The sequence below is a fragment of the Camellia sinensis genome, chromosome 7 (assembly GCF_055761805.1).
Source record: "Camellia sinensis isolate YWXY chromosome 7, ASM5576180v1, whole genome shotgun sequence".
Classification (NCBI taxonomy): Eukaryota; Viridiplantae; Streptophyta; class Magnoliopsida; order Ericales; family Theaceae; genus Camellia; species Camellia sinensis.
Genome location: NC_138967.1, coordinates 24,601,552 through 24,608,081, shown reverse-complemented (window position 1 = coordinate 24,608,081; position 6,530 = coordinate 24,601,552).

Sequence of the window (6,530 nt, the reverse complement as noted above, 5' to 3'; positions counted from 1 at the left end):
CAAAAATGGGGCAGAAAGGATACAGGGTTTGGAAAGCTCAAACCTGTGACGTTCCGCCGCGACAGTCGAGTACTCGACGAGCAATCGAACTTGTTGTTGGATGTACCTGCAGGCATAACCAAGTCTTGAGACGATCAAAAAATGGGGTGTCTATAGGTGGTGATGCTGGCAGATGGTTTATTGTCCATCGTTACATGTATGGGTTTCTGTAGGTGCTGGTGTTTTGCTCCGGTGCCATAAGCTCTGTAAAATGGAATTTGGAGGAGATGAGTGTCGTCCACACGCTGCATTGCAGTGTGGTGAATCACATTATATCTGATTATTTGTTGATTTCAACTTTCCTACCGATGCAAGACAGGAAAGTGGAAATCTGAGTTGTTGTTAATGGTATCACATGGGAGAAAGGTTCCACATGGGTAATTCTTTTGGCCCACGGTGTGGTTAAAAAACCATCACATGGTTTTGGCTTAATGGTATGGACTTAAGGTGGGGCCAACAGATTATTTTGGTGAACTCGCGTGGGTTGAAATTGGTGACTCGTGTTGGGTGCATCTTTTGGGGCTTGGACCGAGCTCTTCTCGGTTGTTTGATGCAAGCTCAGTCTTCGTAAAGCAAGTAGAGGTGAGAGATGTTGGCAAGAAAGGGGTTTTTCTTTATGGGTTTTCAGAGAAACCAGAATTAAGCTTAAAAACAAACTGGTGTACACTCTGCTTGGGATTCGATTCCTTTCTGCGCCATTCCATTCAACTCCTCTGCATCGAGCTCTCATGGCGACCGAAGGACTTCCCATTTCTTGCTCTTGTTGAAGAACCATTCTTCTTCCAGCAAGATTTGCGTAGGAAAGTCTTCTTTTGATTCTGAATCCAACCACCTCAAGAATGGAACCGCGTCTGCCACCATAAACACCACCACAAACCCTCATTTTTATTTTTATTTTTATTTTGTGATCTAGCAAAATCTATAAAAACATTTCATATAATTCTTAAGGTTAAATTGATAAGCATCTCAAGAGGAGCATTTTAACCGGTGGAGATCAAAATCCAACAAAATCGAAAATTAGAATTTTTGCTTGTTTCCTCTTCTAGCTTGAGGTAGGGATTTTTCCTACACTTTTTTATGCACTTTTACTTGCTTATAGGGAGCTTAGAGTTGTAAATAGTTTATTTAGAATTTTTTTTGAAGAATTTGTGAATTATTTGCTTAAAAGAGAAATTTTGAGAAAAATAAAAAATTGATGTCCAAATTGCAAAAGTGTAAACTTGGAATATGTTTGTAAGGTTATGAGAGAGTTATATTTTAAATTTGAACAAAAACGGACTTTGATTTGATTGGTTTTGAAATTTTTATCGGTTTGTGACGAAAAGAGCATTTTTAAAGAAAACAAAGGAATTAGGTTTAACTTTTGGGACTTTTGATCAAAATAGGATATTATAATTGAATAATGCTTCGAGAATGAGTTTGGAAAAAAAAAATGATGTTTTCTTGGTTATTAACGGTATTATTTTGTTTAATGTATCTGTTGGAATAAAACCGACACGGTTAGAAATGGACCTTGAGAGGTTACCGGATGTGATTGTGATATGAAAACTAGTGTAGTTGTTCATATTTGATGAGATGTAGAATAGATTGTATTTATCGAATTTTTTTGGAATTAATTGTTTAAATATCTGTTTTGGGCTATCGGTGGAAGATAGCCATGATTGTTGAACCACATTCCTTATTTGTTGCATTGGACATTGCATTACATTTATTTCATTGGAAATGTATCTGCTTTTTGAAAAATGTTTGGAAATGTATTTGTTTGTGAAAAGATGAATACTTGGTGAATCTAGGTAGGGGGTGTAGAACCGCGTAGTTAGGTGTCGAGCCTTCCAGTTTATTGGTAAAAATGACACTGGTAGTGCGTTAGGGCCTACTTGCAGACACTCACCTAGAGATTCACAGAGCCTGTATTCATGTAACAGATATGGTTTAAAATGGAAATGGTTTTATATCTATTGTTGCATCTCAGCATTGCATACTTTTTAAAAAGATAGATAAATTGTTTTACTATGAGCATGGCATGAGCATACTCCTCTTTAGTCTTGTCATGGTTCATATGTTGTGTAGTATATCTCTATTGGGTTGTGGCTCACCCTATAAGGGAAACCATTTCAAGTACAGGTGCTATGCCTCCGCTAAGGCACTGACTTGGGAGGACTCGGAGCTGAGGCTTCATTTTTGTTTTATGGTTATTTGTTGAATGTAAGCCCAGGGCTATATTGCGTTGAGTTGAAACTCCATTTTGTGTAACCAAGAATGTTCTTGAATAAATTTGTAAGCCTGTAAAGCACTTATTATCTGCTTGGCTTCCATTTCACACTTGTTGTAAAATGCATGCTTGGGATTGGAATTGGGGTATTGAGATGTAAACAGCATGTATTTGGCATTTGGGATTTAATGGAAATTGATGTATGGAATAGTTAGCTATATATATGTGTTGTCTATCAGGTGGGTTTTGTTGCATAAATAGATATACCCTGCCTAATTTTCGGGGCGTTACAATGTTGGTAAAAGAAAGATGTTTTTGGTGAGATCTTCTCAAATATTTGAAGATGAATGGTTTTTGGTGAGAAAACTTAGAAATTGGAGATTTTTAAGAAAGATGTTGAAAATCTTTAGAATATGTTGTTATATTTACTTTGTGTGCCAAAATAAATGATGTTAGAAAATTTTTTATTTATTTACATATAAATTATGTTTTCATGGAATATGGGAATTGTTGAAGTTTTGGGAATTGCTGTTTAAAAGTATTAATATAGCCTTAAGATGACTAAATTGTTAAGATTGCTTGAAATGTGGGAATTATGATGTCCCTTGGATGAATTGAAATAAAAGTGTTTATTCATCTTGTGAAATTGCATTGAAATGGGAAATTAGAATTTTGATCACAATGGGAATTTTGTATGGGAGTATTGAGAGTGAAAGAAAATATTGCATTGTATTATTAATCATTGCATTGGCATATCGATTCATTTGATAATGAAGAGCTTTAAAATTTGATTTGAAAACTTTGCATTGAGAAAAGAATGTTGAGAAACAAGTTTTCATAAATTGGTTTTGGGGTAAATACGATGGTAAGTCTTGAAAGGTAGTGTAGATGAATTTGATTAAGTTGACTTACGTGTCCTTCGTGAAAGACTAGAAAACCGCGTGGATAGGTGTTGAGCCAACCAGTTAATATTGGTAAAAATGACAGATTACAGGTGTCGAGCCTTCCAGTTGATACTGGTAAAAATGACAAATTGGTAGTACTTATATAGTCTACTTGCAGATACAGACCTAGGGATTACCAGAGTTGTATTTACCGCCCCTTGAGTTAAATTGTTAAGCTTTGAACAATGGAAATTGCATGGCATCATTGAACATGATGGTTTTCAAAAGATGAAGATGTGATTTATTTGTAAAAAGGCATAGCATGGTATATACAGTCATCTCTTGAGATTTGTATAAAATGTATATACTTTGTGAAGGATTTCCTACTGGGCTTTATGCTCACCTTACAGGATTTTTGTGAAGGAAAAGACGTGGTGAATCCGCTTAACTGAGGGCATGGAAAAGTGTGTGTGTTGAGAGCATAAGGTTCTCATTTACTGTGATTCTATTTGTAAGCCAAGGGCTTTGTATGTGTGGGTTTGAATAACCGTTATGTGTAACCAGGCTTAAGCCTTGGAAACTTGTAAACCCTGGAAACTTGTAAACCCTTTGGGGTATTTATTTGTTCATTTACTTGTTGTCGGATTAATTTATTATCGCATGATGAACTATTTACATTATGAAATGCAAGTGCGGGATTGTATGATTGGTTTTCCTTAAAAAGGGTCATGATTATTGTAATTGTCATTTGGGTATGAAAATTGGGGCGTTACACTAAGGAGTTTTTAGTTGTCACATCATACCCGCCACGTTGGAGTGTCACATATTATATTTGAGAAAAATACACCAAGCAATTTTTAGTCTTTTTTTAGTATCACAATATACTCCCAACATTGTCACATTTGAAAAAAATATACTGAGAAGTATTTAGTTTTTTTGGAGTAACACATCATACCCATCATGTTGGAGTGCCACATTAATACCTGTTATATTGGAGTGTCACATCATACCTGCCACATTAATAAAATGGTATAGTCGTCCACCAAAACACTACCAAAATTGAAAATATAACCATATAGAAAGAAGCTCTCTACTAATAGGACTTGATAGAATAATAAAAAAACTTGAAACTAATTGGAATACTTATTTGTGAGATAGGATTTATTGATAAATATCTGTTAAGGAACTCAAAAACTAACTAAAAATAAAAGGGGGAAAAAAATGTTAGGCTAATTGTCTTAAAGCTCAAAGCTGAAAAAATGCATGAGAATGCCCAAAAAAATAAAAAATAAAGGGATGATTACACCCCCAAAAAAAAAAAAAAAATTCTTAGAGTTCAAGCTTTTTAACAAAATAAACCTTGAGTATTTAATTTTGTCAATTTAAATTTTATTCTTTTAATTTGTTGTCAATCTAAACCATTGGCCTATTTTTGTTGTGTAAAATCGACAGAAAAATAGTATTTTAGTTATTAAACTCAATGTAAATATACGTAAAATGTCTAAAATACTTTTTTTTATTCAATTTAATGACTGAAATACACATTTTTTGATCAATTTTACTTAATGAAAATAGTCAAATAACTTAGATTGAAAATAAATAAAAAATTTAGAGTATAAATTGACAAAATTAAAAAATAAGATTTATTTTCTTATAAGGGTCAAACCTTGGGATTTTTTTATTTATTTTTTTAATAATCTCTCCAAAAATTAAATAAAACTAATGGAATTGTAAACAGAAAAAATGTGAAAAATTAGCTTAATGATCTCAAAGCCTGGCCTGACTTAATCTTGGGCCGCAAAGCTAGGGCTTATGGGTTGAATATAATTTTAGATTTTAGAATGTGTTCGGCTTCGTCCAGCCCTAGTGAAAACCCAAATATTCGGTATTTGTTAGCGTCTTGAATAACTAGTTTACAGACTGAGTAAATCCGGTCCAGGCCATTAATTGCTCTTACACACAATAGATTGGAGAATGAGAATGTATAGCAATGGATGTCAACAAATGTCAACTATTCATAAAGTCGAACATAATTAGAGGGAATGAAAAAAAAAAATCAGATCATGGATTGAAACTTCACAAATTTAAAGACATAAAAACTTAGGCATACATAGGTCAAAACCAAACTTCAAAGCTTCAAGTTCCTCAAGTATATACTGAATTTGCAGCTTATTAAATTTCTTGTAAGTAATTCACAACCCACATGCAGATATATATACAGAGAGTGTATTTGTCAAACTGACCTATTGTGGAGAGATTGAATGTGTGGAAATGCTTCACAAAACAATGTAAATGTTTCTGTCCTGTCCTGTTTTGAATTTGAAATGGTTTCATTTTGTGGGTTGATTTATATAGAGATTCACAGCTTCATGGGGATAAACATAAATAAAGAATTGTGTTTATGATATTCAAAAGGAAACGAATTGATGCAAAACGTAATCAATGTTGGTTTGCTTTTGGATTAATCACATTTATTTATCATATTTTGTTTGATATCTTATGTTTTTATCATTGTTTATCATCTTATTTGCTTGTGATTTACTCCCTTGGAAAAAATGACCAAATATAATTGCAGAGACGCAGAGGCACATGTTCACAAACATATGAGATTTAATAATAACATAAATTACAATAATGTTTCTTTAAAGATTTAGTGAATTTAAAAGGAACCTTATTTTAAAAAAAAAATGTATTGAATTTTTATATTTTTTGTATTTAGTGGATTTTTTTTAAAAAAATTTCAAAATTTTGTACTTTCTAAGTGTATGTACATTTAGTAGATTTAAAAAGTATATATAAAAAAAAATTGAATTAAAATAATTTTAAAAATTCACCAAAAACCAAAAGATACGGATTGAAAACTTAAAAACTATTTTTGAAAATTTCAAAACCATTCAAAGCAATTGAGTTTCTAAAAACTCTAATTCACATAATACTTAATTTTATTACCATAAATAATTTATTAGTCGTATGAATGGGAACGTTTGAGAATTGACTATTTTAGTTAGATTTTTAATTTCTTATGAAAAGATGTGCATAAAAATAGAGGAGTGATTGATAACTTATAGTGACTTTTTAATTTTTTGATTAAAATCTTAAGTTTCCAAATGAGGCCTGAATGTGAACCAAAGTACATCCATGCACACGCCACAAAGAATTGCTAAAAGGGATGTCAATCTAATTTGTCAAATTGTGATGAGTGCACCTTCAAGCAAGCACACAGAGATTTACGTGGTTTTGCATAAATTACCTACATTTATAAGAAAGAGATAAATCTAATATATAATAATAAGAATATGAGATGAAAAAAAAACACTCAAAATGCACAATATTACATAAGTCTCTTGCCTTTGTCAAGAAATTTCTGTTGGATTAATTTCTAATTGGGATCACAT